Source organism: Engraulis encrasicolus, chromosome 21 (genome assembly GCF_034702125.1).
Source record: "Engraulis encrasicolus isolate BLACKSEA-1 chromosome 21, IST_EnEncr_1.0, whole genome shotgun sequence".
Classification (NCBI taxonomy): domain Eukaryota; kingdom Metazoa; phylum Chordata; class Actinopteri; order Clupeiformes; family Engraulidae; genus Engraulis; species Engraulis encrasicolus.
The window spans coordinates 51,450,617-51,465,825 of NC_085877.1; the positions used below are offsets into that span (position 1 = coordinate 51,450,617).

The 15,209-nt window shown below is 41.2% G+C and overlaps 1 pseudogene; it reads right to left on the reverse strand.

The window, feature by feature from the left end:
- LOC134437273 (NLR family CARD domain-containing protein 3-like) overlaps positions 1 to 11,464 on the reverse strand; it is a 53,293-nt pseudogene extending 41,829 nt beyond the window's left edge.
- Positions 11,465 to 15,209: the final 3,745 nt, after the last annotated feature.

A 15,209-nucleotide genomic window follows, 5' to 3' on the forward strand; every position in this document is an offset into this window, starting at 1 on the left:
CGCGTAAGTGCACGGGATAATACGCTTAGGATTCATTTACATGCGAAACTCCCTGATTTTGACCTGGCCCCACCCAAAGTGCGCAACTGGTAAAATCCCGCGTAAACCCTGCTTAATCACAGACTTGAGTAAGCGCGGAGGTACTGTTGCGCGCTTTTTTTGACTTAAGCTGGTGGGAGAATTCCGCCCTTAGCCATTAGACAGATAGCACAATTTCATAAAGATGCGTGATGGAGGAGGGAGGAGAGAGCCTCGGAGAGGACGCTCAACTCGTCGCGCTGACAATAGTTAGATTTTCAGTTGGCACACTCGGGACGATTCCATATTTCAAGGGATGGCTGGCAACCCAATGAACCAGATTTTAGTCCGTTCATCATTAGCCTTAAGCCAAGACACTTCTTGCAGCCTCTTGTAGGAAAAGGAAACTGCTTGTTTGTCTGTTACGTTTTGGACATGTTCGACTTATTACCGTCATTCACCAACATACACTGGCAACATCTACAGTCTCGTGAAAACTTTCAGGAGGGATAGTCAGTCCGCAAGAGCGCTGTAGTGACCCAAGTGGCAGTACGCATTGCTTATTTTTGCTGCACATGCGTAACTGCTTACCAGTTATGTGCACCCCTATAGATTATAGCACAGGTGACATGTTTTTTTTTTTTTTTAAGAGTACACACACAACACACACATTCACACACATCATGTCAACAGTCTGCCCTGTGGTTTGGCCAGCTCAAGCATTAGTCTAGTACAGTGTTTCTCAACCAGGGTGCTGGTTGAGAAACACTGCTTTTAGTGCCATTTATGCACAATAAAGTAAATTTAGGTCGCCACAGTAAGCTGCAACTTGGCGTCTCCAAATGTGCTACTTTTCTAAGCTTGTTGTGTGGTATCGGATGTGATGCCATGTTACGGCTTGTTGAAATGTTTTAAATGTTTCGTGAATTGAAAGGGTGCCTCGTCTAAAATAAGGTTGAGAAACACTGGACTAGTAGATACTCACGAGATACTCTCATGAAACAGAGACCAATGTAACAGCCACAGTGTAACACACACACACACACACACACACACACACACACACACACACACACACACACACACACACACACACACACACACACACACACACACACACACACACACACACACACACACACTTACTATAAGTAACGTAACATACCTTTGCCCAGGTGATATGTTTTCCCTTCTGAAGTCTGGAAGGTTTCCATCTTTTGACCAGTCACTCTTCAAGGACACCGAGCTCTGTGCAGATGACTCTGGTCTCTGTGGCATGCCTCTGTGGAAGAGAAAGACAACCATAAAGGAGGGTGCACACTAGAACAACAGACCAGACTTCCAACTACGATTAGGCAGTTGTCTGTGTCCGATCAAGACTGAAAGGAACAGACAGTTTTCCTCTAGAACACACCTGGTCGACTTCATCCGCCATGGACACTGCAGGGATTTTGCTGAAACTTTCTCGTTTGAGAGCTTGCGGCTGGCCCTGTTAGTAGCCAAATGTGCCGCGCTCTGAACCCCAGCACTACATGTCGGCTTGAGCGAAACGGAGACAATCGCGAACAAAGATCTATTTTTAGTTTTTGGCGATTTTCTTTTTTTTGCAGAATGTTGACGTTTAGGTCACAAAGAAGCTGTTCAGTGCAGCAGAAATTCACATTGGTTTGTTTAAAGGCAAACATTTTGGCCTCACTTTTAAATAAATCTTCAGACGTTTCATATGGTCGTGTTCTACTTGAGGAACAGAGGAGAGGCGGTTTTATCAACAAGCAAGCATGGCTTGTGTTTTCATCACTGAGAATGGACAAAGCAAAACGGAGGTGCTGAATTGTGGATATTACATCTTCTATTCGATTCTATTTGATTGCAAATGAATTGCTACGCGAGAAGGGAAGCGCCGTCTGTGCTTGGTAGTCGGGACACGAACGGTCATCATCCAGGTGGTCATATTCTGCCCTCAGAGCTTCTGTTTGTTTCAATTATCTGGCTGGAGGCTAAGAGGCTATGCAACGCACACATCCCTCTTTATGGCGTAAGTAGCCTTCATTAAAACACAATCATTGACACAATATGTTTTGAATGAACGGGAAATGGATTACTTTGGACTAGTAGCATGTTAAATCAAAATGTAACGGTAACCTAGCTTGCTGACATTTGTTTACACTCTGGCAGCAATATTTTGTATGACAGTGAAATATTTCGTTGGGAGAGTAGACAAGACTTTTATGACGTGCATTAGCATTCATGTGAATAAACCTCCGAAGTAGGCTTTTATCTGAACCTTTAACTGCATACATGCAAATGCAGGCACCTGTATAGGCACATATAGGCACCTGTAACAATTGGCTGGCAGACACAATGCGTGCATCCCAATATGTGACCTTGCCTCCTCCACTTGTGCTTGTCTCCTCGTCCCGCCTCCTGGTCCCTCCTCCGTGGAGAAAACGATAAAGTTTCCCAGCTGTCAGCCTCGCCACAACAACTTTTGAGGGACTGTTTTTCATTCACCATCCCAATTGCAATTGAGAAAAAGACTTTACAATTGAGCTTTTGCAAGATATTGAAATATAATGCTGTTGTCAGTGATGTCATCATGACGACAAGCAAGTGGAGGAGGCAAGGTCCCATATTAAAACGCACTCATAGGCTATTAGGCCTACTAACTGTCTCCAACTCAACCATTAGTAGCCTACAGCCTACATTTCTGTAACTGGCTTACATTGCCTTAGGTGCAGCCTATTGATAGTGTGAAATTACATTCATTGACCTGTAAAACAAATCAGTAAAACACTTCTGTTCTTTTTTTGTCATCAGGTGGTGGGAAACTTCTCCCAAGAGTCATTACACCACCCCAGCTTGTTGGAAAGGCAACTGGCACACTGTTACAGTTTTTCTTGATTGCCTCCACACAAGTTCTGGAACTTCACACACAATTCTCGGAACATCTCACCCATTTCCCAACTCCCCTAACCAATGTCACTGAACACTAAACACAATTCCTACTTAACACTCAAATTCCAGATTTAAAACACACTCTTTTCACACCATTACACACAATTCTCTGGATTAAACTCAATTTTCATAAAGAAAAACACTGGGTTTCTCATGGAACACACTGTCATTCACAACACTACAATCAACTGCCATACTATGTTCACTTCCTCATCACATGGGCAAACTCACTTCATACTGGTTTACAATCTGAAATCATTACAACATAAGGACACACATTGCATGTCACATTGATGAAAAATTAGTGGATGCAAGGAGAAAACCCATTTGTTTAGTTTTTGAACTCAAAAATATGTTACAGTTTTTCTCGATTGCCTACACACAATTTTCAGAATCGGTCCTCGAATTCTCAAAACTCTACACACAAATCTCCAAACCTCACACGCAACGGGCAGAACTCTTCACTTCCTCTGAAAAATGCACGTCTTGTCTCAAAACAATGTACTCTCTTCTAAAAACCTCATTTTGTTCTCAAATGACACACACAAGCAGTCATTTCAATACACTCTTATGTGAACCATTGAACACTAATATGCACAAGGTAAAACTCTATACTCAACTTGACACACAGTAGAAACTTATTTTCTTCACTGTTCTACTCACTAAAGAGGGTATTTTTCTGTAGTAAAATACTGAAATATTGTTTTTAGACTCGGAGTACACAAATGTGTGGCAAAAAATATATTTTACATAATTTCTGACATTTTAAAAAAAAACTAATAATTTATTGTAATATATTGGGTATAACCACATGAAAGTGATCTCCTGTATATCATATTTTGGAGTTCAAAAACTAAACCAATGTGTTTTCTCTCTGCATCCACTCATGTTTTCATCAATATCACATGCAGTATGTGTCCTTATGGGGTGATAATTTCAGATTGTATCCGGTATGAAGAGAGTCTGCCCATGTGATGAGGAAGTGAACATAGTATGGCGGTTGATTTTAGTATTTTGAATGACAGTGTGTTCCATGAGAAACCCAGTGTTTTTCGTTATGAAAATTGAGTGTAATCCAGAGAATTGTGTGTAATGGTGTGAAAAGAGTGTGTTTTAAAACTGGAATTTGAGTGTTAACCCATTGAGGTCTAAGTGCCCTTGAGAGGGCAATTTGACATGTCTCTAAAAACAAATCTGTAACTCTGTGAGTTTTTGTCATTGAAACACATTAGAAACCTCAGACCTTCCAGATTTCAAATATATATATATTAAATAAATTATATAGCTGGCCCAATTTAAAGAAAGTGAAAAGAAATCTTCGCATATTCTGTACTCTCTGCCTGTAGCAGCCACACCTATAGCTATTCACATGTAAAGTACCAGTGCTTGAGTGGCTATTCAGAGGTGACAACACGCCCCTTTCAGGTAGGGTAAACACAGCAGACGTAGAGTGACAGGGGGGTTGGGGCTATCAGAGCACATGGGGATTGACAGGGGGGTGTGGGCCATTAGAGGCTTTTCACACCTATCTCATTAGTATTCAAATGAGACAGGCAGTGGCAGTGACATAGTCATTCTTTTTTGCATTTTGTATGAAAACAACAAAACATTTCTAAATGCCCTTTTCACTTTTATGCTGCCAACACATTTGTTTACAAGATTCAAACTTCAAAAGTCTTGGCTAGATATATTTATTGTGTGTTTTCTTGAACTTTTTGAAGACGTCTGAACCCTGTTTTTTTGTACAGTTGTGTTTATACTCAATTTAAATAAAACATGTTTGTATGACATCCAATTTTTTTTCAGATTATTTCTTGTCAGGCTTTTCACAATACAACCATATAATCCACTTTTGCATAGATGCTTACTGTTAGCTGAAAATACTTGAAAATGTCAGGGTGGTGCAAGCAGCCTAAAAGCCTCTGAAAGGCCTTAGACCTCAGAGGGTTAAGTAGGAATTGTGTTTAGTGTTCAGTGACATTGGTTAGGGGAGTTGGGAAATGGGTGAGATGTTCCGAGAATTGTGTGTGAAGTACCAGAACTTGTGTGGAGGCAATCGAGAAAAACTGTATACAAGACATACCTTTCATGTGATTACCCAATATTTTACAATAAATTAGTGCAATTTTTAAATGTCAGAAAAATATGTAAAATATATACACATCTGTGTACTCCGAGTCTAAAAGCAATATTTCTGCAGAAAAATACCCTCCTTAGTAAGTAGAACACTGAAGAAAATAAGTTTCTACTGTGTTTCAAGTTGAGTATAGAGTTTTTTTTCATAGCAATAGGCTATACAGTAATGTAATAGGTTTTTTGTTCTGCCAAATAGGCAGTGGGGTTTGTCTTTGTGTTGTTATTGTGAAAGACATAAAAATCTTTCTGTTTCTGTTTGTGTGTTGTGGGAATTAAGTTTTTCCAACTTATGTCACAGTATCCATGCAATCCAGAACAAAAAAAGCCCAAGTTACTGGGAGAAATTAGTTTTACCCTGTGCCCAACAGTGTTTTAATGGGTCTGCAAATGTGTATTGTAGTGACTGTCTGTGTGTGTCATTTGACGACAAAATGAGGTTTTTAGAAGAGAGTACATTGTTTTGAGACAAGACGTGCATTTTTCAGAGGTAGTGAAGAGTTTGGCCCGTTGTTTGTGAGGTTTGGAGATTTGTGTGTAGAGTTTTGAGAATTCGAAGACCGATTCCGAAAATTGTGTGTAGGCAATCGAGAAAAACTGTAATGAAGAAAGAATGACGTCCCTACGTCCGGAGATTTTGTGCACATTAACCATTACCAGCAGTTCAGGTATTTTCCACATTGTGCACACTCAAAACATAATTCCATGAGCATGATTGTGTTTCAGACTATGCTTATGGTACATTTAACACATCTTGTGTGTTTATTCTGTCACAGGTTTAATACCAGGGTACGTTTGCAAGAGTCCAGCGATTTATTATTTATCCATTTTGCGATTTATTGTGCAGTATGTATGCCAAGGTTTATGCACTAAATAGGATGTTAAACTCAGGGCCGGGAGGTGCACACACACACGCACACATGCACACACACACACACACACACACACACACACACAGTCAAAAGTTTGTGTTATGATTTGGACATTTTAATTTATCTTACCAAGATGTCTGGATGCCAACCCATGTCGCCTACCGTAGACTATCTGTAATAGGCTCCTAATGATCGCGCTGCCTGCATTGATGCTACGGCTCTGCATTTGATTTCGTCGCTAAATGATCCTGCAATGATGCTCTTTTACTCTCTCTGTACCCCTTCACCTTGTGGTATGGTAGCTACAGGAAGGGCTATGGTAGCTATCTGGGATGCTGCCGTATTCGTGAATCGTGCTATGTTGTTTCACGGTCGGTGCCCACGCTGTAGCGCTTGTAGTGTCTGACTTCACGCAATAGGTAAACACAGAGACCATTGTATATCGTGCCTGGAGTATCTTGGACTTTCTGGACTTGCTACCAGATCCTTGGATCCAAATGGCACCCGAACTGTGTAGTGGTAATGTGCTGTAGAGTAATGCGCTCCGATTTGGAAGTTTGATCACCAACCAGATAAGAAGTTTGATTATTATTGGCCCCCATGTTGAACTTCCTGTGTCTTGCGGTATGTGAAAAGCCAGAACCTGCCATAGATGGCTACATATCATATGGATCGGATGGGCTACATCTAAGCATCATATCATTGGGATTTGTTGTCAATGTTGGGCTATTATTTCGGGAGTCATCGGGAGCTATTTTAGCAAATGTCTCACCTTCTGCGTGTGTGCAAAGAGTTTGTGTTCAGTCCGTGTGAAAAACTTGGATTTCGAAGGGCATTGATTGCCGATGTCGTAGTGGGACAGAGCAGGAGGTGTGTCTTGACGAGCAGCAAGATGCGTGTCAGAGCTAACCTTGCACCAAATTGTGATTAAAACCAACTCGTCCCCTTTCAAAATCGTGACATTCTGACAGCACACCCTTCACAAAAACCTCAATATCGCTGAATTCCATGGATACCCGCTTCGGTTTAGCTTGGGTTTGCTCGGCAATAAGAGCTTGTAGAGACAGACACTTTTCACTCACTAAGAGGGCAAGGACTCCACTTTCGAACGAGCCATAACATGTTTCAGTGGCCCTAACACATAATATGCTGTGATTCTCCAAAAAACGTCAAAAAAGGGCTTAGAACGCTGGTATTCTACGACAGTAATAGAGCTCTTCAGCGTTGACGTCAACTTGTATGCGGCGGTTGGCGTTCGGGTTCTATGGCGATTTTTTTTACATTGCAACACGCCATAGAGATTCAGGTTTGGCAAAAATATAAGTTGCACGCCAACAACGAACATTAGCGTGTCCCCGCATCCCTTTCTCATTAGTGGAACGGATCGTATCATCATGTTGGTGTATTCACATGTTAAATCATGACGATTTTAATTCAATATTGCTAACCCCTTTCTGATCATTAAAACTTCCGAACTACATGCAGTTGTCTCTTACCTGTTACGTCATCCGTGGTACGCTACATCACTACATCACTATACACATACTTTCCTTTGGTTGCCATGGGTACAACCCTCCGCACGTACATGACGTTAGATACAGGCGCCGCTTCTGTAGTCGCCAAAAGTTTCCGGGTTTAGCATATGGACGCAACATCGTATTTATGTCGAAGTTTGACACAAAATGATCAACCATGTCATACCTACAGCCTATTTTTAACACCCTCGACAGCTTGCGGGGGTTCGCTAAGCGCGTGCTTGCACTCGGAGCTTATTTGAAACTGGCCCCTATTCATTCCCAATGGGAGGCCGGAAGCCGATACGAACCAGGATGTCCTTAAATGCTAACATGAAAGACTACAGTCTACTACATGCTTCCGCGTGACTGAAGAGCTCGATTCCGTGAGCACCGCCGGTATTCAATGTGTTAAGATGTAAGCATTTGAGTATTGTAAGCATGTGCGCACATGCACAATTTCAGTCATTTTTGAATATTGAGTTCGTCCCGCAACTTTGTTCCAGATTTAGATTTTGGCCCACTGTGAATTTGAGTTTGACACCCCTTAACTAATGTAATGTACTTTGTTATAATTTTATGCTGCATGTTATAATTGTTGCACTTAAAATGAGTGCATTGTAGGCCTGTTGACGATGTCCTTGTTTGTAATTCACTTTGGATGAAATTGTCTTACTGTATTGCACGTTTTCATGGGGGATTGCTAGGTTTAGAATAGCTGTGTATATAGATGTGTTCATGGACGAGAAGCTAAATGGGGTTCTTAAGATAGATGAATGTACTAATTGTATGCCTTACTGTCGTTCTTTGCTGTGCCATACTGCCCAAATATTTTCATAAACACAGCAAATTTCAATCATGTTTGTCATTCCATTAATAATGCTTTAACAATTAAAATGATGTATATTTTCAATAGCAACACAATTTTACAATGGTTTCTGACTGTCTTCCCATTCTGTAAATGCCATTTTTGATTCAAACAAAAACCTCTCCATGCTAACAGAAGACACTTATCCCCCAATTCTGGCCTGTCAATAATGGCTATCAGTCTGACAGCCTGTGACAGCTTGACTGGTAGGTGGGAGGGTTTAGCATGATGTCATGTAGGGGGAGGACTTAGCAAGGGGAGGGCTATATAGTATGCAGGTGTGGGTTGGACAGAAACTTTCAGGGCTGAGTTCTGTTTTTTACTTTCACAACTGAGCACATTAAAATGGCCACAACTTTTTAAAATATTACCAGATTTACATGTTTTTGGTATCATTGTAAGGCTCTCTACTGTCGGAATATATAACTAACTCAATCCTACTTGAGAGTGTTTTTTCCACGGCTGGTCACAAATGTTTTCATGTTTTCGCAAAGTCAATTCTCTACTTTTCACAAGTAGCCTAGATTGTAGCATTACATTGCCTACGAATAAAAATATGAAACCCGATGGGCAAAGTCACTCAAGACGACGATCTATCTCTCTCACTTTCGCTGTTAAATTATTTCACTGTAACACTTAATTCCTCTCACTGCGACCTACTTCACTAAAGAGTAAAAAGGCACACTGCGCTCTGTGTTAGAAGCTGTCCAAACAAACACACTGTAATGTCATGCTTATGAAACTCCCAAGTAGACATTTGTGAGTTCGCTAAGAGTTTGAAAAACTGCCCTCCCACATCATGCTTGCAGTTAGCACAAACCAATCAGAGTCCAGCTTGGAACCAGGGCTTTGAACCGGTTCAAGGAACGAAAACGAAAACCGGGAACTTTTTGTATTTTACAGGGAACAGAAACGAAACCGGAAACGTTATTATTTTTTATGTTCTGGAACAGGAACACTTATTGAAAAATAATGGTAACTGGTTAATACCGGTTTTATTTCGTTCCTCAAACTGAAAAAAAATGTATATAGGCCTATATATATATTTAGTTTTCCTGGGCACGCTACGGCTGAGGTTCACGTCCTGTCTGACAGCAGACATTCGTCGACTGAATGGAGAGAGAGCAGTGGATTACAAAATCTCCACTCCCCATCCTAAATAAGAGAAACCACTGTCAACCTCTGAAGTTTGTCCCCTGAAGAACACCGTAGCCTGGGGTACGTCATCCAGTTTACTGCCGCCATCCAGTACGTCATCCAGTTTACTGAGTTTTGTTTTCAGTTGCAGTGGGGTTTGATATAACAATGATTTGTTGTATCTCTTTCTAGTTCAAATAATGTAATTATCGACACATTTTGGATGTGGGTAGTGACATTACTAATGTCTGAAGAAACGGAAGAAAATGTTTTACCATACACGAGATGAATTAGCAATGCAAACCCCAGTGCTTCCTAGCAGTGCTGAGTGTGTAAACTGTTTGGAATACTGTACTTGCAAGAAGTCCCGCGATCATGACAGTGTTTTAAGGTAGGCCGTTTGGTTATTAATTTAGCCTGCTGTGGCATGTCAACTTGGGGTCATGTTTTTGCTGTGAAGAACTAGTTTCGCTGAAGCAGGTTCAGTTCTTTTTCTTGGTTTGTTGCACTATGATGGAGTGTGAAATATCGCTATAGGTAAACGGTAGGCTATTTAAATGTAAACATGTCAAAACAATCATGGAGTGCACATTTCGAGTCGTGATGCTTGAGTAACCTGTGTGAATGCATTCACCACTTCAGAGTACGACAGCACTAGGTATCTAGTGGTACTGTAGTAGGATCGCTGGTTTCGTGGACGACCCTGATGGAGCCTAATTATTATGAAATTACTTCGGCTCCTGCCGTTTAGCTACTGGCATAACTAAGAGCTAACTACTACGATGACACAGTAGCTGTTTCCATTAGCCTACTATTAACTAGAAGCTAGCATAATTGCACTGGAAACTGTATGGTTATTTTGCTGTTATAACAAGCCGTTATTACCATAAAATTACACTGAAATTACTGAGAAATTACTCTGAAATTAACACCTTATTAGCGATCCGTAAAGTAAAGTGTTACCAGAGCACTTGTGTAACACACACACACACACACACACACACACACACACACACACACACACACACACACACACACACACACACACACACACACACACACACACACACACACACACACTTACTATAAGTAACGTAACATACCTTTGCCCAGGTGATATGTTTTCCCTTCTGAAGTCTGGAAGGTTTCCATCTTTTGACCAGTCACTCTTCAAGGACACTGAGCTCTGTGCAGATGAATCTGGTCTCTGTGACATGACTCTGTGGAACAATACATTACATTACATTGCATTTGGCAGACGCTAACCGCTAAACGACTTACAAACGAGGACATTGCGTAGGCATCTTTTTGTGACTAACACTGACTGATATATTCAAGGCTGAATGTATAGTGTCCTACCCTCACATGTGAACCTTTCCTAGTCTGTTTCTCCCTTAATATTAGTGTCAGATTCAAACCAATGCAGTTCTGGGGTGCTACCTTGCTACTAAAAAGGCACACCAAGTATGAATGAAATCCGGGTCGGTCGGGTCCCAAAGTGTCTGATTTCACGTGAAATGACCCAAGTGCAGATGCAAAGAAGGATTAGGGGTTTTTTGTTTTTACACACATAACACACACACACACATTATGTAGACAGTCTGCCCTGGGGCTAGGCAAGCTCAAGCATTAGTCTAGTATATACTCACGAAATACTCTCATGAAACAGAGAGACCAATGTAACAGCCACAGTGTAACACACACACACACACACACACACACACACACACACACACACACACACACACACACACACACACACACACACACACACATACACACACACACACACACACACACACGCGCAGACACACACACACACTTACACTTACTATATGTAAGGTAACGTAACATACCTTTGTTCAGGTGATGTGTTTTCCCTTCTGAAGTCTGGAAGGTTTCCATCTTTTCACCAGTCACTCTTCAAGGACACCGAGCTCTGTGCAGATGACTCCGGTCTCTGTGACATGACTCTGTGGAACAGAGAGACAACCATAAAGGTGACCCACACTTCCCTCTTCATTATACTCCATAGATTTCCATACCAAGTTTTTCTATTTTTGTTACAAATCTAATTCTAATTTGCCAGACAGAACATTCCATTGACTTTCAATGGGGTTTCATTTCTGGCAAACTACAATATGAAAGAACAAAAAACAGCTGACAGCCAAGCATCAATGATATCTGGGCTTTCATAACCATCATGCAATGCCACTGCCATTGACTTCAATGTTAAACACAGTAAGGTCAGCAGTCTGACCCATGACTGCGGTTTTGAGTAGGGCTGTAATAACGATACACTCAACTCACGATTCGGTTTGTGTCATGATTTTTGACCTACGGTTCGATACACCCCACGATTTCACATTTGCCAATGCTAGAAAATAAAAATTGTTAATAAAACTATGACTGATTGTAGGTAGAATAGGTTACTAAAGAGGCTAGAAGTGATAAAAAAATACAATAATGATGATGATGATTTGAAGCTCGGAAGCACCATTACATCATATCATGTGGTAGTTTTCTGGACTGATGGGCGTCAAAACTTGGAAAGGGTGTATCCCGATACTGCCTCCTTGTATCACGATACAGTATCGTGAGTCTGTGTATCACGATATCTCAGTTCGACACAATATCGTTACAGCCCTAGTTTTGAGTAATGAACAATGCTGAGACGTTTTAAAGCCTCAGAAAGCTTTTACCAGCGTTTAGAGTTAATTGGTTAATTCAGATGATTAGGTTAATAGCTTGTTTAGACAACCTTTTCATGATATGCTATTTTTTTTAGATAGGAATTTTGGGTTTTCATGAGCTGTATGCCAAAATCATCAATATTAAAACAAAGCAAGACCTGAAATATTTCAGTTGGTGTGCAATGAATGTAAAACATATGAAAGTTTATTTTTTATCATTACATTATGGGGAAAAATGAACTTTAACACAATATGCTAATTATTTGAGAAGGACCTGTAAATAGGCTACGGCCTTACACAATGTTGTGGACATAAAAAAAACGGCGCTGCATGTTCGTCACAGGGAACAGAATGTTCCAGGGCACTCATTACAATAGTCAGCAGCTGTCAAAATGGCACTCAAGTGAAGCAAGACATAGCCTACTTCTTCTTTTCTTGCTCTCAACACGAAAAGCACAGGGGTGGGGAAAGCAATTGTCATCATCGGTAGAAAACTATCCTATAGGAATATTAAACACTAGTCTATCATAGGAATATTAAACATTAATTTGCATGTCTTAGAAAAAAAACTACTTTCTGCTTTACCACAGTAGAGTCATTGCACAAGAAGAAATAGGCAGTTTGCAGAAACATATTAACAGATAACCAGTTCATGACAAATGTTCAAAATGTTCAAAATGTTTATGACAAATACAATGCATTACTTACGGGCATTTCCCCCGTGGTCTAAAGCAATGTTTCCCAACCAGGGGTACGTGTACCACTAGGGGTACGCGAGCACACTGCAGGGGGTACTTGGAAAAATGTTATTATAAGAAATGTATGGAGCAGTCACATCAGGGCAGAAAAAGCGATACATTATGTGAATTAGGGGTACTCATGGCACAACTAAGATGCTTAGGGGGTACGCAAGACAAAAAAGGTTGGGAAACAATGGTCTAAAATCACTGAAGTAGAAACTTGTAAACAGTTTGTAGACAGAACACCCTTCCTCTTGTGAAGTTCCGTTCTTTTTAAAAGAGTAAATAAAGAGTAATACCGGTATCTACTCATAAAGCTGTCAGTTACCACTTGTGACCAGCAGATGGCAATAAAGCACTGTGGACAATTGACCCGTTCAGAATCAACGTCCTCATGAATGCATCATTGACTCAAACACACCAGAGATGCTGTTAGAGACTGAGAGACTCCACTCTTCTGGACTGCACTCTAGGGCCGCCAACAGCGGAGTGCAGACTCCGTTAAGAATGTGTGTGTGTGTGTGTGTGTGTGTGTGTGTGTGTGTGAGAGAGAGAGAGAGAGAGAGAGAGAGAGAGAGAGAGAGAGAGAGAGAGAGAGAGAGAGAGAGAGATAGAGAGAGAGAGTGAAAGTGAGAGAGAGATAGAGTGTGTGAGAGAGAGAGAGAGAGAGAGAGAGAATGTGTGTGGCTTTTGTGCCTTATCTCTGGTATGTTCTCAGGAAAGGGAGAGGGCTGTAAACTATAGTTGGAACTCAGTCAACTACCTCCAGAGAGGGTTGAACTTCCTCCCTTTTCTGTTGATTGTGGACTCTGGCTTCAGTGTTGAAATGATAACGTCAACCAGCACAGATCAACTCTGCTCCATTCAACATGCCAATTGCAACTAAGAGAGTGACTTTCGTATTGTGTTTTAAAGTGAAAAGAGAAAGCCCAACTGGGAAACTCCAACTCCTATTGTCATTGTGACACAACACTCCACAGCCCACAAGCGTTCACTGCACACTGCACACAACAAAATTGCATTCATGCCTCTCCCGTGCAAGGGGACAGCCCCCAATGGCGGCCCAAGAGAGCAAGGCGGTACCATGGGTACCTCGGTCATGGAGGAGGATGGGGGAGAGCACTGGTTAATTACTCCCAACCACCAACCTGGCGGGTCGGGAATTGAACCGGTAACCTTTGGTCACCAAATCTGAGGCCCTAACCGCTCACCCACGACTGCCCTTTTCTGCAGGATGTTGAACAATACACACTGAATTTGTGTCACAAGGGAGGAGGCCACAGGACAAGGAAAGGATGGAGGAACTAAATTGACTNGAAGCCGCAGAAGTTGTGGGAACACAAATACAATAAATCCCAATGAAACTTAAACACACTTTAAAGGAGAAAAACGTTTTTTTCGACATTGGGCCCTTGATTTCACATTATTACATCATGTTCTAGTGAGTCATTTGGAGCCCTCCTGAAGATATTCGGTTTTGTCATATCCAAGTAATGTCTTCCTTTGGGCAACGAGTTGAAGGCACAAACTAAACTGTTCATATTTTTTTTCCTTATGGTATGCCACCACTCATAACATGTATGGACATCACGACCGTCATTACATGCAGGTTTCGTCCCGCTTCTAATTTTTAAAAATAAAGTCGCTGTGACATCATCAACGTGCGACGCCGACGCTGCCAGCCAGGCTGTTGACAGCTGCTAGAGACAGAGCTCGTTCGCCAGCGACTGCATATAGGGACAAACGGGAGAATCATATGAAATGTTCTATTTAGTTGCAATGGGTTGAGTTTGCACATATCCAGGATACAAAAATAAAATGTCAACTCGGATAAAGTACAGTTTTCACCGGCTTCCTCTCGGCAATTGGGATATTTCTCATATGTAATTAAAATGTTGTATATTCTAGCCTAGTGCTCTATATTCCTATGATAGGATAGTTTTTAGTGGTGTCAACAATAATCGATTCGGCAATGCAATACAATGCAGGGCATGGACAATTCAATGCTGCAAGTTCCAGAATCGATGCGGCAAATTTATTAGGTTTTAATTACTTCCGTGGATNTTTCAGGAGCAAATGAATGTTACATTCAATACCAGCTCTTCAAAGCATTGGAAACTGCAAGACTGATACAGAAAACAGCCAATAATATGTTGCTCAGTATCTGACTAACTTACTTGTATTGCCTCATCATGACTGATGAAACATTTGCTTTGCTTTCAGTAGAAATGTAATTCATTGCAATGCATCGTAGAATTGAATGGAATCGAATTGAATCG